Below are 15,973 nucleotides of genomic sequence, written 5' to 3'. Positions count from 1 at the left end.
CCAGTGCACTTCCGGTGGATGTACCCGTTCGAAAGATCCATGAAGGTGCTTAAGAGTTATGTAGGCAGTCGAAAACATCCTGAAGGTTGCATTGTTCAGAGATATTCAGCCGAAGAAGCAATTGAGTTTTGTTCGGAATACCTAAATGACCTTGATCCTATTGGGGTCCCTCAATCAAATCGCGATCCCAAATCAAACATTGCAGGCTTTTTAGCATGCAAAACACCAATAATAGTGCCACAAGTTGACCTTCAACAAGCACATTTGACTGTGCTGGAAAATACAGAAGAAGTATCTCCCTACATTAAGTAAGTGTATTGCATTATTCTATAATTCTGCACCCATGTGATTGTCAATATTTAATATGCAACACAAATTGCTATATAAATATTTCCACAGTGAACATAAATATTTCCTGACGTCAATGTTTCCGAAAAAAGAGAAAGATGAAAGGTGGATACAAGATGCTCACAATAAGAAATTCATTGACTGGTTTCGTGCAAAGATTAGGTGGATAAATTTGCTTTATGCATTTTGCGGTGAACAGTTTGGAGCTAGTATTTTAATCACCCTATTCTAATTGTATAAATGTCAGGTGGATGCTTAAATAGATAGCTGCAATGGTGGAACGATATCAACATTGACATGGCTGGCTCATGGTCCACGTGGGCAAGTCATTAAGTATAGTAGTTACGTGATAAATGGCAATTTATACCAAACAAAGGCACGGGATGATGAAAGAGTTTGCCAAAACAGTGGGGTTTCTCTAGTTGCTAGCACCATGCTTGTCTGTAGTGCCAAAGATAAGAATCCCTTGATGACTGATGTGACTTTCTATGGAGTGATTGAAGAAATATGGGAGTTGGACTATCATCAATTTCAAGTTCCTCTTTTCAAGTGTGCGTGGGTTGCAAATGACAAAGAAGTAATCAACAAGATTGATTGTGGATTCACCTTGGTCAATATGAACAAAATAGGGCACAAGAATGACTCATTTGTCCTTGCAAGTCAAGTCAATCAAGTCTTTTATATTGATGACTCATTACAAAAAGGGTGGTCAATTGTACTCCCTATGCCAAATCGATGTTATGAGGGAGATGATGATGGTTGGACTAGTATTCCTGATTCTCGACCAATTGATGATGTTGATACTCATTGTATTCCGGCTCATGAAAGTTACTTTAGATCAGAAACTGAGGGTGGCTGGGAAACGAACAAGAAAAAATGATGTCTTTAACTTTTATGTCATGTTTTTTGTTATGCTATAAACATAACCTCATTGCTATTATTTATGTCATGTTTATTATTTATGTAAGGTTTCTACAAGTCATGTTTATTATTTATGTTATTATTGTTTCTGTTATTATTTATGTCATGTTTATACATGTCTTATTAAAATTATTGTTTATGTTATTTTAATGGTTAATGTTATTGTGTAGGTTTTAACATTGGTTTCCTTCATGTAAATATGTAGAAAAAGGCTCAATGGGTCTTAAAAAAAAAAGGAAAAAAATGCTACAGTTGAGATGATACAAGGAGTACATGATGATAAGCTAAATGAAGTGACTAATGCAGAGCACCCTATACTTACTGATAGAGAATAACATCCTGTAGATGTGCAGAGGAACAAGCGAGGCCCTACGTTGATGGGTAAACTAATTGCTACTGCCAGATGGGGGAAAAAAGCAAAGATTGATTATGATGACATGGGGCGGCCAGCATACAATGCAAATGGAAGGGCTTTACAATCATACATTGGTTCTATTGCTAGAGCCATGGTGCCAATCAGTATAAAGTCATGGCCTGAAGTTCCAGAAAACATAAAACAAAAACTGTGGTAAGAGATTTTGGTAAGTACAAGCTTCAATTTGAATTTACAGTCATACTTGCACCTCTAACTAATCAGTTTTTGTTGCAGAATGTCTTAAAACTAGCGCCAGAAAGTGAGTATGCTGTGATGAATTCAGCATCTCAGAAGTGGCGAGATTTCAAAAACAAATTGACTAGTAGATTTGTTTGGCCGAACAAAGATAATCCTGAAAAGTTGATTTCTCCACCAAGTCAGTATCAACTCCCACTAGCGGATTGGAAAGCATTTGTGGATGCGAGACTGGATCCATCATGGGAGGTACTTTAATAATTGATATGTTTCCTCACGAATTTATTAAATTCAATACCTAAATGAGCCAACATAATGATGCAGGTTAATCATGAAAAACAAACACAACGGACCATGCATTGTAAATATCACCACAGAATGTCTCGCAAGGGTTACATCGGCTTGGAGGATGAACTGGTAAGAAACAGAGCAATATATTTGTAATTTTTAGCATGTTCTTCATGTTATTAAACATATGAGTTTTGAAATTGTAGCGGAACAAAAAATTGGTTGCTGAAGATAAGTTGATAGATCTGTGCTTTGGCGTAAAGCTCGAGAAGACAAATCTGGCAACATAACATGTTCGGAGACATCAGAAGTAGCTGAAAAATTGCAAATGTTTAGTTTTATTCAATCGCCTTATTGCCTAGATAAATAACACTGTAGTTTGTGAATTGATTTGTCATGTCTCCAATTGTAGGATGAATTGTTGGAAAAGAAAGACAAAGGAGAGTTCAAATCTTCTGGAATGAATGACGTGTTAACCGCTGCATTAGGAAGCCAAGGACACTATGGAAGGGTTCGAGGTGTGGGAGGTTTCGTAAAACCACAAGTATACTTTAAAACTCCAAGAAAGAAGAGAGAAACAATCTCAAAAGCTGTGATTGAAAATGTAAAAGCACAATCGGAGGAGACTAAAAGTTTGAAAGCTGAATTTGAGATGCTGAGGTCTCAACTTGCTGCTGTGATTCCATTAATCAATGATCGATCTTCTGAGATTGTAGCATCAAACAAGTTCTCAGGAGTGAAAAACTCAAAATTGTGAGATGATGTGGAAGAAGTTTATGATTGCGGCACTTAAAATACGAAGGTTGTATGTCTTTGAATTTTGATGTCAATTAAATTCTATTCACCTCCATATAAAAATATATCATGTCTTTTTGTTCTGAAAGGGGAAAAAATGTCACCTGGCTGTAAAAGAACGCGAAAACGTGGTGGCTTATGGCACAATAATATCAGAAAGAGTTCCAAATGTTATGATTCACCATGTTCCACTTGGGGAAGAAAACTTCAAGGTATCTATTGATGTTGTCTTAGATGAAAAAGCACAGCTTCCGTTCCTAATTAAGTTTGGACCAACAATCATCAATGATGCTGTTGGAGTCATTGTTGGTTGGCCTAAAGAGTTTGTTATTTTTCCAACGACAAAGGTACTTTAGGTTTTCATTTGACTTTGTGTTTGCAACTGTCAGATATGTTGCTCGAACAATGTTTTATTTTAAAATACTTGTATGAATAATATTTTAAATTGTAGAGGAAGGGGAAACCTCAATCATTTGCGCCTGCGGGTGTTCCTGGTCAGCGCGAAAATTTCAAAGAAATTGAGAAAACATTACCCTTGTTGTGCAAGTATATTTTGTAGAACCCGTAAGTCAATAGACGTATAAGCCATGCATAATTCTAGAATTTTAAATTTAATTGACTTCATTGCATGATTATTTTAAATGCATTTATTTGAAGTTTATTATTCATTATTTCAGTTCAGTAGTTTGATTTTTAGCATTTCAGTTATTTCAGTGAGGCCGGACTGGAGTTGGAGTTTTGAGATAGAATTTAAGATTGAGAAATATTTCCAGAAGTTAATTTAGCTAGCAAGTAAGTTCATTTAAGTTAAAAAAGAAGTTTAAGGAATTATTTAAGTTAGTTGAGGATTTTAATTTAAATTATTGGAGGTGATTAAGAAATGAGCTCATTTAAGTTACTTAATTAAGGGGTTAGTTCACTAAATTAATTAAAGGATTAGTAAGACTTTTAAGGGTTATTAAATTACTAGATAATCAATTTTTCCCCTACCATTTATCATGCATTTTCGGCCACACCCCTAGAAGAACAAACTAGGACTTGCCAACTCACCTTTGACCCATTCTTGGTTGATTAGCATGCTAATTTTTTTAGCTATTTTTCCACCTTAATTAATTAATACTAGACCACTATCCTAACCCTTGTTTGGCATGATAAAATCGGCCACTATAGTCTAGAATCACCCAAGAGATCATTTGATAGCAATTCAAAATTCAAAATTCAAATGCATGAAGACTTGGTCTTGATATGATCCTATTTTTGTGCACCCTTCTCCTCACCTTCATAACCATCACTCCCCCTCCACCTCCACCGAAAATAAGACCCTTTTTCAGTAGAAAAAAACGTGAATAACAGCTAGGGAGAAAGGGAGAAAAATCGAGAGCCAAGAAAGGTAGAGAAGCAAGCCACTCCGTCTCCTCCGCGCCGTCTCGTCTCTTCTTTTCGTTTTCTTTCGAAACGAAACCAGGCATGTCTAGATTTCTTTCAAACCTCAATCAAGTCATATTATCATTTATTTTTCAGTACATGATCATGTTGTAGCAAGCAAAAAATCGAGATCCATGTCAAAATATTTTGGAACACACATGCAGAATTTTCGACTTCCCTTGACAAGCTTCACGTTTTTCTGAGTTTTGATGGTTTCAGGTATTGGATCGACTCCAGGCTCCCAAGGCGGCTTGTATACATGTAGTAGGATGCATTAGGACCATGTTGGTTCATTCAAACCAGCCCCATACTTGCTGGAAAACCGAAATGACAGCAAGTTCCCCATAAGTGCAGAAATGTGTTTCGAAATTTCAGTTTGGATGTCAAGGAGGAAGGATCTGATCTTGGCTGCCCCAAGGGCCTTTAGCCATGGTTGGATCACTCCCCTAGCATGTCTAAGACGTGACTAAGTCGCCCTTTTGGTGGCTTGGTCCATGGCTCATCGGTTTTTAAATAATCAACAAGAACAGCCCCTTTCCCCATTCGGCCCTTCCATTTTTTTTCAGCATATGGTTCGTTTCTTTTGTTGCTTGGTGTGGATCTTGGTTGGCCTATTGCCCTTAGCCACGGTTCATATCATGCTCCTAGATGTCTAGATTGTGCCATGGTCAATCAAATGGCCACTGGAACGACGCAAGACATCGATCATAGCATAAACACTACACACGCACGCATGAGGGCCCTCGGTGAGAACTTTCGGGTGGTTGCTGGAATGAGGCGAATTGTGGCTGACCTAGGGCCCTTAGCCATGGTTAAAATCATTCCTTGGGACGTTGTGGAGAGGCTTTGGTCGGTGGTTCAAGCCCCAATGGCCAAAAGTCTCGCAAACGACGCGATGCAAGCTAGGTCGCAGCTGCTGGAAATTACAGCAAGTTGCTGTGTCGGTTCAGAGGCTTGTTCGAGTTCTTGGTTGGCTTTTAGCCCATGGCCTTGGACTGGACAGTGCCTGATTGAGTTAGGAAGGTCATGTTTTCGACCGTTTGTCATTTGGATCATTTTTGTAGGTCGTACGAGAATTTACGGTGCAATGTGCCAAATTGACTCTCGAAAGAGCGTTTCGTGTTTTGGCCTCCATTCCACCTAGATTTCGACCCTAATATTTTAGGAACATTATTTTATGATTTTTCAGCGTATTTTAATCATGACTATATGTCGGTTCAGTGTCGGTTCAGGATGGCTCGGAGTCATGATTAAATGCGAAGTCATTAGGCGTCATAGTCGCATCTTTTGAACGTAAATTGCATAGTTGGTTAAGTTTAAGCTATTGCATATTTTTCATGGCACAGTTAGGTTGCAGCGAGCCTGGGAACGATCCAATCCAATCCAGTTGGTAAAATTACAGGAATTTTCATTACGCCAGTTAATTATTTTACGTGCATTAAACAGAAAATGATTATTTTTGAGATTTATGCGATATGGCTTGTGGTTCATTCACTATGTGGGAGTGTTATTTTATACGGTCGCCAGTGACCGATCAGTTCAGTATGGTACCACCCGGTCGCCAGTGACCGGCCAGCTCAGTTCAGTTTCAGCCTCCCCGGTAGCCAGTTACCGATCAGTTCAGCTTAGTGCAGTGGCCACAGGCGTAAAACATAATCTCAACAGAAAATTTTACCAGATATTTCAGTACAGGCTCCAAGGAGCAAATATTTTTATAGTGATTTCCAGTTCAGTTATGCTCGTATTATAATTGCTCAGTACATATTATTTTCAGTATGCCTCAGGACAGGATATGTTAACTCATGCATATTTTAATTCAGATTTTTACTCGTTACCTGTGATATATGCATGCTGAGACTTTAGGCTCACTAGACTTGATTGTTGTAGGTACTGATGAGGCCAGGGCCGAGGGCGGGGACCAGTGAGCCAGCTTGGGTCGGCAGTAGTGGCACCCGAGGACCTCAGTGCAGCAGTTGTTATGTTATTCCGCAAAAAATTTTTATCAGTTGTTGGATATTTTTAAATTGTGATTTTTGGCAAATTTTATTTTCTTCCGCTGCAATATTTTGAAATATGGAACTTGATTCACCAGTGATTTTTATGAATGAGGCCATTTGAGTTCTTTTAAAAAGAAAATTTTTAATTTTCCGCAAATTTTCAAGAAAGGAGTTTTAGGCCCTTCACAGTTGGTATCAGAGCGGTGGTTCTGTATAGGGTTTCACTACTACTGACCGCGAGAAGCTCACGAAGCCACGCCTTTGGTCTGTAAGTTTTTCAGTTCAGCATTTTGTTCAGCATTTTAGTTAAAGCATGAATTATTTTGTCAGCATGCTTCCAGATTTTCAGTACTTCAGTGTCCATTTAAAATAAATTATGGAATTATGCATGTTAGTTACGTATGGGTTATGTTGGAACAGTATGCCCCCTAGACGCATTTTAGAGCGCAACAGAGAGGAGGAGCCTCGCCGAGAAGACAGGGAGGAGCGTAGACCAGAGGGAGACCTACCACCTCCTCCACCGCCCCCACCGGACATGAGTGCCCAGATGTTAGCTGGGATGGCACAGTTCTTCGCACAGTTTGCGAGGGGCAATGCCGCAGCCGTAGCCGCAGCCGCAGCCAGGCCGACAGGGCCCGAGGCTGTGTATGAGCGATTCATGAAGATGCGCCCGAAGGAATTCTCTGGGGCATCTGACCCTATGGTTGCCGAGGGATGGATCAAATCCCTCGAGGTTATCTTCGATTTTATGGAGCTGGGGGACGCAGACCGAGTCCGATGTGCCACCTACTTGTTCACTGGAGACGCCCGCTTATGGTGGGAAGGAGCTTCGGTAGCCCTGACATTGGCTACACTTTCTTGGACCCGCTTTACGGAGGTTTTCTACTCCAAGTATTTTGCTGAGGAGGTTCGCACCAGGCTGACCACCGAGTTCATGAGTCTGAGACAGGGGGATATGTCGGTTACGGAGTTTATCCGTAAGTTCGAGAGGGGCTGTCACTTTGTGCCCCTGATAGCGAATGATGCCAGAGCCAAGCTGATGAACTTCCTGGTGGGTTTACGGCCGATCTTGCGCCGGGATGTTGGGGTATCTGACCCTGCTACTTATGAGATTGCCGTCTCCAAGGCCTTAACCGCAGAGCAGGATCTGCGGGATATCGAGAGGGATCGCCAGGGCAAGCGCCCAGTCCAGGCACCGCACCGCCCTCCTCCTCTTCAGCATCAGCAGCAGAATAAGAGGCCTTTTCATGGACCGCCCAGGAACAGAGGCCAGCAGCAGCAGCAGCGGGGACGCCCAGCCCCGAGGACTCAGGAGCACCCAGTATGTCCCAGGTGCTCACGTCGCCATCCTGGAGCATGTATGGCTGGCTCAGGAAAGTGTTTTAAGTGTGGCAGTCCAGACCACATGTTGCTGCATTGTCCTCAGAGGAATCTGCCTACCCAAGGCAGAGTTTTTGCTCTCCATGCCGCGGAAACCAACCCGGAGACTATGTTGTTGACAGGTACCTCTAAACTTTAAGTTATTCTTCGAATTTCAGCATTTTGGGAATCGGGATTTAGATTTTGAACTTAGAACTGTTATAGGATTGCATGCTCTACTCAGATTTATTTCGGGGAAATTAAGCTAGAGGAACCTTGACCTTTGCATGTCTATAAGTTTAGATCTTGTAGTGGGATTCAACTTAGAGCTCCGCTCTTTCAGGGAGAATTTTTATATCTGGTTCCGCTACCAAGGCCTTGATAGATTCAGGGGCCACTCACTCGTTTATTTCGGAGATCTTTGCAAACTTTCTCAAGATCCAGACCATTGGGCTAGATACAGCCTTTTCAGTAGTGTTGCCGTCAGGCGAGGAGATGGCAGCCACCAATGTTATCCGAGATATAGACCTTGAGCTGCACGGTAATCTTGTTTATGCTGATCTGATTGTGCTACCGATGCCGGAATTTGACATCATCCTAGGGATGGACTGGCTATTGAGGAACAGAGTGTTGATAGACTTCCAGCGGAGATCCGTTCTTGTCCGACCGCCTGGAATGGAGCAGTTCTTATTTGAGCCGGACAGGTACTTTCCTTTACCGCGCATTATTCCTTATGTTCAGGCTAGGAAGCTCATGCATAGAGGGTGTCGGGCATTTCTAGCAACCTTTTTATCTGTCCCCGAGGAACCCAGCCAGTCAGCCTCAGATGTTCCGATAGTTAGAGATTTCTTAGACGTTTTTTCCGAAGACGTCTCTGGTATGCCACAAGAGAGAGAGGTGGAGTTTTCTATTGAGCTTATGCCAGGTACGGCTCCGATATCCAAAGCGCCGTACCGACTAGCACCGACAGAGATGGCAGAGCTTAAGAAGCAGATTCAGGAACTTCTCGACAAGGAGTTCATTCGCCCGAGCTTTTCTCCATGGGGCGCGCCGGTCTTATTTGTGAAAAAGAAGGATGGCTCGATGAGGCTTTGCATTGACTACAGGGAGTTGAACAGGGTTACAGTGAAGAATAAATACCCACTGCCGAGGATTGAGGATCTGTTTGACCAGTTGCAGGGAGCTTCGATTTTCTCCAAGATAGATCTGCGTTCCGGTTATCACCAGTTGAGGGTGAGAGATGCTGATGTCTCGAAGACAGCTTTCAGGACTCGTTATGGCCACTACGAGTTCCTAGTGATGCCGTTCGGTCTGACGAATGCGCCAGCGATCTTCATGGATCTCATGAATCGCGTATTTCAGCCGTACCTCGACCAGTTTGTGATAGTGTTCATAGATGACATTCTCGTCTACTCCAAGAGTCGGGAGGAGCACAGCAGGCATCTGACCACAGTGTTGCAGACATTGCAGAAGCACAAATTATTCGCAAAGTTCAGTAAGTGCGAATTCTGGTTAGAGAAGGTGGCGTTCTTGGGCCACATTGTTTCTAGCAGTGGCATTGAGGTAGACCCGGCGAAAGTTGTAGCAGTCAGAGATTGGGTTGTGCCTCAGAATGCATCAGAGATCCGCAGTTTTCTTGGGCTAGCAGGATATTACAGGAAATTCATCCAGGGATTCTCCTCTATCGCCGTTCCACTCACAGCACTGACAAAGAAAAATGTGAAGTTTGTGTGGAGCGAGGAGTGTCAGAAGAGCTTCGATACTTTGAAGCAAGCTCTTATCTCAGCACTCGTTTTGCCTGTACCGTCAGGATCTGGTGAGTTTGTCCTTTATACCGATGCTTCGAAGCTTGGTTTAGGTGCAGTTTTGATGCAGCATGGGAGAGTGATAGCGTATGCTTCTCGACAGCTGAAAATCCACGAGAAGAACTACCCCACCCATGATCTGAAGTTAGCGGCCGTAGTTTTTGCTTTGAAGATTTGGAGGCACTATCTGTATGGAGAGAAGTGTCAGATCTTTACCGACCATAAGAGCCTCAAGTATTTCTTTACGCAGAAGGAGCTGAACATGCGTCAGAGGCGTTGGTTGGAGCTTGTGAAAGACTACGATTGTGACATTAGCTACCACCCGGGTAAAGCTAATGTAGTTGCGGATGCTTTGAGCAGGAAAGTCGCAGTGATGGCTCATTTGACGATTCAGAAACCTCTTCAGATCGAGATGCAGAGGTTTGATCTTGAGACTTACCCTCGAGGTAGAGTTCCTCGTTTATCTACCTTGACTATCCAGTCCTCTCTTATTGACCGTATTCGCAGCGGTCAGGCAGCAGATGAGCAGTTGGCACAGTGGAAGAAGAGAGATGAAGCTAAGGGCAGTGTTTTGTATTCAGTCAGCGACGGTATTGTGAGATACCGAGATAGGATATGGGTTCCTAGCAGTGATTCTATCCGAGCATACATCTTACCAGAGGCCCATACGTCCCCGTACTCCATTCACCCTGGGAGTACGAAGATGTACAAAGATCTGTAGCTATTGTATTGGTGGCCAGGGATGAAGAAGGACATCAGGCGTTTTGTATCCGAGTGCCTGACTTGCCAGTTAGTGAAGGCCGAGCATCAGAGACCAGCAGGTTTGCTCAAGCCTCTTCCTATTCCCGAGTGGAAGTGGGAGAACATTACCATGGACTTTGTGACCGGATTGCCGAGGTCAGCCAGAGGATCGAATGCTATCTGGGTGATTGTAGATCGTCTTACCAAATCAGCGCACTTCTTGCCTATTAAGACGACTTTCACCATGGTTCAGGATGCAGAGCTGTATATCCGAGAGATAGTCCGACTCCATGGTATTCCAGTTTCTATCGTATCCGACAGAGATCACAGATTCACTTCCTCGTTTTGGAAGAGTTTGCATTCGACTTTGGGTACGAAGTTGCTGTTTAGCACAGCTTTCCATCCGCAGACAGATGGACAGTCGGAGCGAGTTATTCAGATCTTAGAGGATCTTCTCCGTGCTTGCGTCATTGATTTCTCTGGGAGTTGGGAGTCGAACTTACCATTGGTAGAGTTCACCTATAACAAGAGTTTCCAGTCGTCTATAGGTATGGCTCCGTATGAAGCGCTGTATGGCCGCAAGTGTAGATCTCCTGTTCATTGGGATGAAGTAGGAGAGAGAGCAGAGTTGGGTCCAGAGATTGTTCAGCAGGCAGCTGATGTAGTAGTCAAGATCCGTGATAGGATGAGGACTGCCCAGAGCCGACAGAAGAGTTATGCCGATCAGCGGAGGAGAGAGTTAGAGTTTGCAGTGGGCGATCATGTCTTCGTGAAAGTGGCACCTATGAAGGGTGTCATGAGATTTGGCAAGAAAGGGAAGCTCAGTCCGAGATTCATTGGACCGTTTGAGATCCTCGACAGAGTTGGGACGCTAGCGTATCGTGTGGCTCTTCCGCCAAATCTGGCCGGAGTACACAATGTCTTTCACGTCTCCATGCTGAGGAAGTATATGGCAAATCCTTCGCATGTGCTGAATTTCGAGCCGTTGCAGCTTACTCCGAACTTATCTTATGAGGAGAGACCCGTGCAGATCCTAGACAGACAGGAGAAGAAACTTCGGAACAAGTTGGTTAAGCGAGTCAAAGTCAAATGGCTCAACCATTCAGAGGAGGAAGCTACGTGGGAGTCTGAGCCGGAGATGAGAAGTCGATACCCTGAGTTATTCGGTGAGTTCTAATTTCGAGGACGAAATTTATTTAAGGGGGGAAGGATTGTAGAACCCGTAAGTCAGTAGACGTATAAGCCATGCATAATTCTAGATTTTTAAATTTAATTGACTTCATTGCATGATTATTTTAAATGCATTTATTTGAAGTTAATTATTCATTATTTCAGTTCAGTAGTTTGATTTTTAGCATTTCAGTTATTTCAGTGAGGCCGGACTGGAGTTGGAGTTTTGAGATAGAATTTAAGATTTGAGAAATATTTCCAGAAGTTAATTTAGCTAGCAAGTAAGTTCATTTAAGTTAAAAAAGAAGTTTAAGGAATTATTTAAGTTAGTTGAGGATTTTAATTTAAATTATTGGAGGTGATTAAGAAATGAGCTCATTTAAGTTACTTAATTAAGGGGTTAGTTCACTAAATTAATTAAAGGATTAGTAAGGCTTTTAAGGGTTATTAAATTACTAGATAATCAATTTTCCCCCTACCATTTATCATGCATTTTCGGCCACACCCCTAGAAGAACAAACTAGGACTTGCCAACTCACCTTTGACCCATTCTTGGTTGATTAGCATGCTAATTCTTTTAGCTATTTTTCCACCTTAATTAATTAATACTAGACCACTATCCTAACCCTTGTTTGGCATGATAAAATCGGCCACTATAGTCTAGAATCACCCAAGAGATCATTTGATAGCAATTCAAAATTCAAAATTCAAATGCATGAAGACTTGGTCTTGATATGATCCTATTTTTGTGCACCCTTCTCCTCACCTTCATAACCATCACTCCCCCTCCACCTCCACCGAAAATAAGACCCCTTTTCAGTAGAAAAAAACATGAATAACAGCTAGGGAGAAAGGGAGAAAAATCGAGAGCCAAGAAAGGTAGAGAAGCAAGCCACTCCGTCTCCTCCGCGCCGTCTCGTCTCTTCTTTTCGTTTTCTTTCGAAACGAAACCAGGCATGTCTAGATTTCTTTCAAACCTCAATCAAGTCATATTATCATTTATTTTTCAGTACATGATCATGTTGCAGCAAGCAAAAAATCGAGATCCATGTCAAAATATTTTGGAACACACATGCAGAATTTTCGACTTCCCTTGACAAGCTTCACGTTTTTCTGAGTTTTGATGGTTTCAGGTATTGGATCGACTCCAGGCTCCCAAGGCGGCTTGTATACATGTAGTAGGATGCATTAGGACCATGTTGGTCCATTCAAACCAGCCCCATACTTGCTGGAAAACCGAAATGACAGCAAGTTCCCCATAAGTGCAGAAATGTGTTTCGAAATTTCAGTTTGGATGTCAAGGAGGAAGGATCTGATCTTGGCTGCCCCAAGGGCCTTTAGCCATGGTTGGATCACTCCCCTAGCATGTATAAGACGTGACTAAGTCGCCCTTTTGGTGGCTTGGTCCATGGCTCATCGGTTTTTAAATAATCAAAAAGAACAGCCCCTTTCCCCATTCGGCCCTTCCATTTTTTTTCAGCATATGGTTCGTTTCTTTTGTTGCTTGGTGTGGATCTTGGTTGGCCTATGGCCCTTAGCCACGGTTCATATCATGCTCCTAGATGTCTAGATCGTGCCATGGTCAATCAAATGGCCACTGGAACGACGCAAGACATCGATCATAGCATAAACACTACACACGCACGCATGAGGGCCCTCGGTGAGAACTTTCGGGTGGTTGCTGGAATGAGGCGAATTGTGGCTGGCCTAGGGCCCTTAGCCATGGTTAAAATCATTCCTTGGGACGTTGTGGAGAGGCTTTGGTCGGTGGTTCAAGCCCCAATGGCCAAAAGTCTCGCAAACGACGCGATGCAAGCTAGGTCGCAGCTGCTGGAAATTACAGCAAGTTGCTGTGTCGGTTCAGAGGCTCGTTCGAGTTCTTGGTTGGCTTTTAGCCCATGGCCTTGGACTGGACAGTTCCTCATTGAGTTAGGAAGGTCATGTTTTTGACCGTTCGTCATTTGGATCATTTTTGAGGTCGTACGAGAATTTACGGTGCAATGTGCCAAATTGACTCTCGAAAGAGCGTTTCGTGTTTTGGCCTCCATTCCACCTAGATTTCGACCCTATCATTTTAGGAACATTATTTTATGATTTTTCAGCGTATTTTAATCATGACTATACGTCGGTTCAGTGTCGGTTCAGGATGGCTCGGAGTCATGATTAAATGCGAAGTCATTAGGCGTCATAGTCGCATCTTTTGAACGTAAATTGTATAGTTGGTTAAGTTTAAGCTATTGCATATTTTTCATGGCACAGTTAGGTTGCAGCGAGCCTGGGAACGATCCAATCCAATCCAGTTGGTAAAATTACAGGAATTTTCATTACGCCAGTTAATTATTTTACGTGCATTAAACAGAAAATGATTATTTTTGAGATTTATGCGATATGGCTTGTGGTTCATTCACTATGTGGGAGTGTTATTTTATACGGTCGCCAGTGACCGATCAGTTCAGTATGGTACCACCCGGTCGCCAGTGACCGGCCAGCTCAGTTCAGTTTCAGCCTCCCCGGTAGCCAGTTACCGATCAGTTCAGCTTAGTGCAGTGGCCACAGGCGTAAAACATAATCTCAACAGAAAATTTTACCAGATATTTCAGTACAGGCTCCAAGGAGCAAATATTTTTATAGTGATTTCCAGTTCAGTTATGCACGTATTATAATTGCTCAGTACATATTATTTTCAGTATGCCTCAGGACAGGATATGTTAACTCATGCATATTTTAATTCAGATTTTTACTCGTTACCTGTGATATATGCATGCTGAGTCTTTAGGCTCACTAGACTTGATTGTTGTAGGTACTGATGAGGCCAGGGCCGAGGGCGGGGACCAGTGAGCCAGCTTGGGTCGGCAGTAGTGGCACCCGAGGACCTCAGTGCAGCAGTTGTTATGTTATTCCGCAAACAATTTTTATCAGTTGTTGGATATTTTTAAATTGTGATTTTTGGCAAATTTTATTTTCTTCCGCTGCAATATTTTGAAATATGGAACTTGATTCACCAGTGATTTTTATGAATGAGGCCATTTGAGTTCTTTTAAAAAGAAAATTTTTAATTTTCCGCAAATTTTCAAGAAAGGAGTTTTAGGCCCTTCACATATTTACTCTCATGTTGTTAGTTTGATGAATGAGTCGGATACCATATACATTAAGTTTGAGGACGCTATGTTTGGACGTCCTAAAAGCATACGGTTGCTAAGAGAAGATATCTTACGCTTTATGGAGATGAGGGAGATAGGTGCCAGACAAATTTTAGTTTAGCATGGGGTATATGTCTAACTTACAATATTTGTACATTTATATAATATTTTTTGCGGTACTTGTTCATATTTTGAAAATTTTCTAAACGATATATTCGTGCATCTATATCATGCAGTTACCTCTACAAATATTTGTAGGAAAAAGACAAGGTTGATTATTTTTCGTTTATGGATCCCGGTAATATACCTACATGCCCGATTGGCACAGATGGCCGTGACATATCACAACATATTGCTGACCAGTTGGAAGCAGTATGTAGAGATAGCATCTGCCTCATCCCATACAACACTGGGTAAGAATTTAGTTATTTATAGATTTCTACTTCATGATAGTCAATGCTGCAATTTCATTTTTTCAGGTACCATTGGATCTTGACAATCGTCAACGAAGATAAGAATATGATATATTTATTGGATTCTACGTCTAAAGGAACCGAGATGATACATGGAAAACTATTGTTACAAAATAGGTAGTAGCTTATGTTGATTTAGAATACATTAACTTATAAATATGCAAAAAAATAACTTTTTACTTTTTAAAATGTAGTGGGGTGAAGATGTACAATGCCTCGAAGGGTATTTCTAAAGGGCCAGGTTTTAAAATATTGACGGTATGTATCGTACTTATTTATGAATACATGAATTGGTAGTGGTTATTAATTAGATTGTGATTGTTGAATTAACTTTTCAATTCCATTATAGGGTAATCTGAAACAAAGTGGTTCGGTTGAATGTGGATATTGTGTCATGAGGTACATGAAAGAGATAGTCGAGTGCGATGATCCACAGTTGGAGAAGATGGTGAGTTTCTTCTTGGGATAAATTTGTTGATTGATTGAGATGAATTGTTGCCATTAAGATATATTTTATTGTTGAGATAATGTGTTGCCATTGGGATATATTTTATAGTTGAGATAATGTGTTGTCATTGGGATATATTTTATTGTTGAGATAATTGCTTGAGATGAATTGTTGTCATTGTGATATATTTTATATTAGTGATAAAAAAAGGAAATTTTGTTCCTGATTTTTATATCTTCTGTTTTGTAATCTTAAGCTTTTGTGTTTATTCTGTTTATTGTTCATATATGTTTCGGTTAAAATACTTTCTTTTCATTTGTTTTATTTGGTGGGTTGTTGCTTTTATCAAGAAATTTGAAGCCCGGAAATCATATACGGGAGTATGATTCTGGACTGTAAGTGTTGTCTTTTTTTCAAGATTCTTGTATCATTTTCAAGTGGCACAAATTCTAT

The sequence above is a fragment of the Primulina tabacum genome, chromosome 14, assembly GCF_025594145.1.
Source record: "Primulina tabacum isolate GXHZ01 chromosome 14, ASM2559414v2, whole genome shotgun sequence".
Lineage (NCBI taxonomy): Eukaryota > Viridiplantae > Streptophyta > Magnoliopsida > Lamiales > Gesneriaceae > Primulina > Primulina tabacum.
This window is presented reverse-complemented; position numbering follows the sequence as displayed.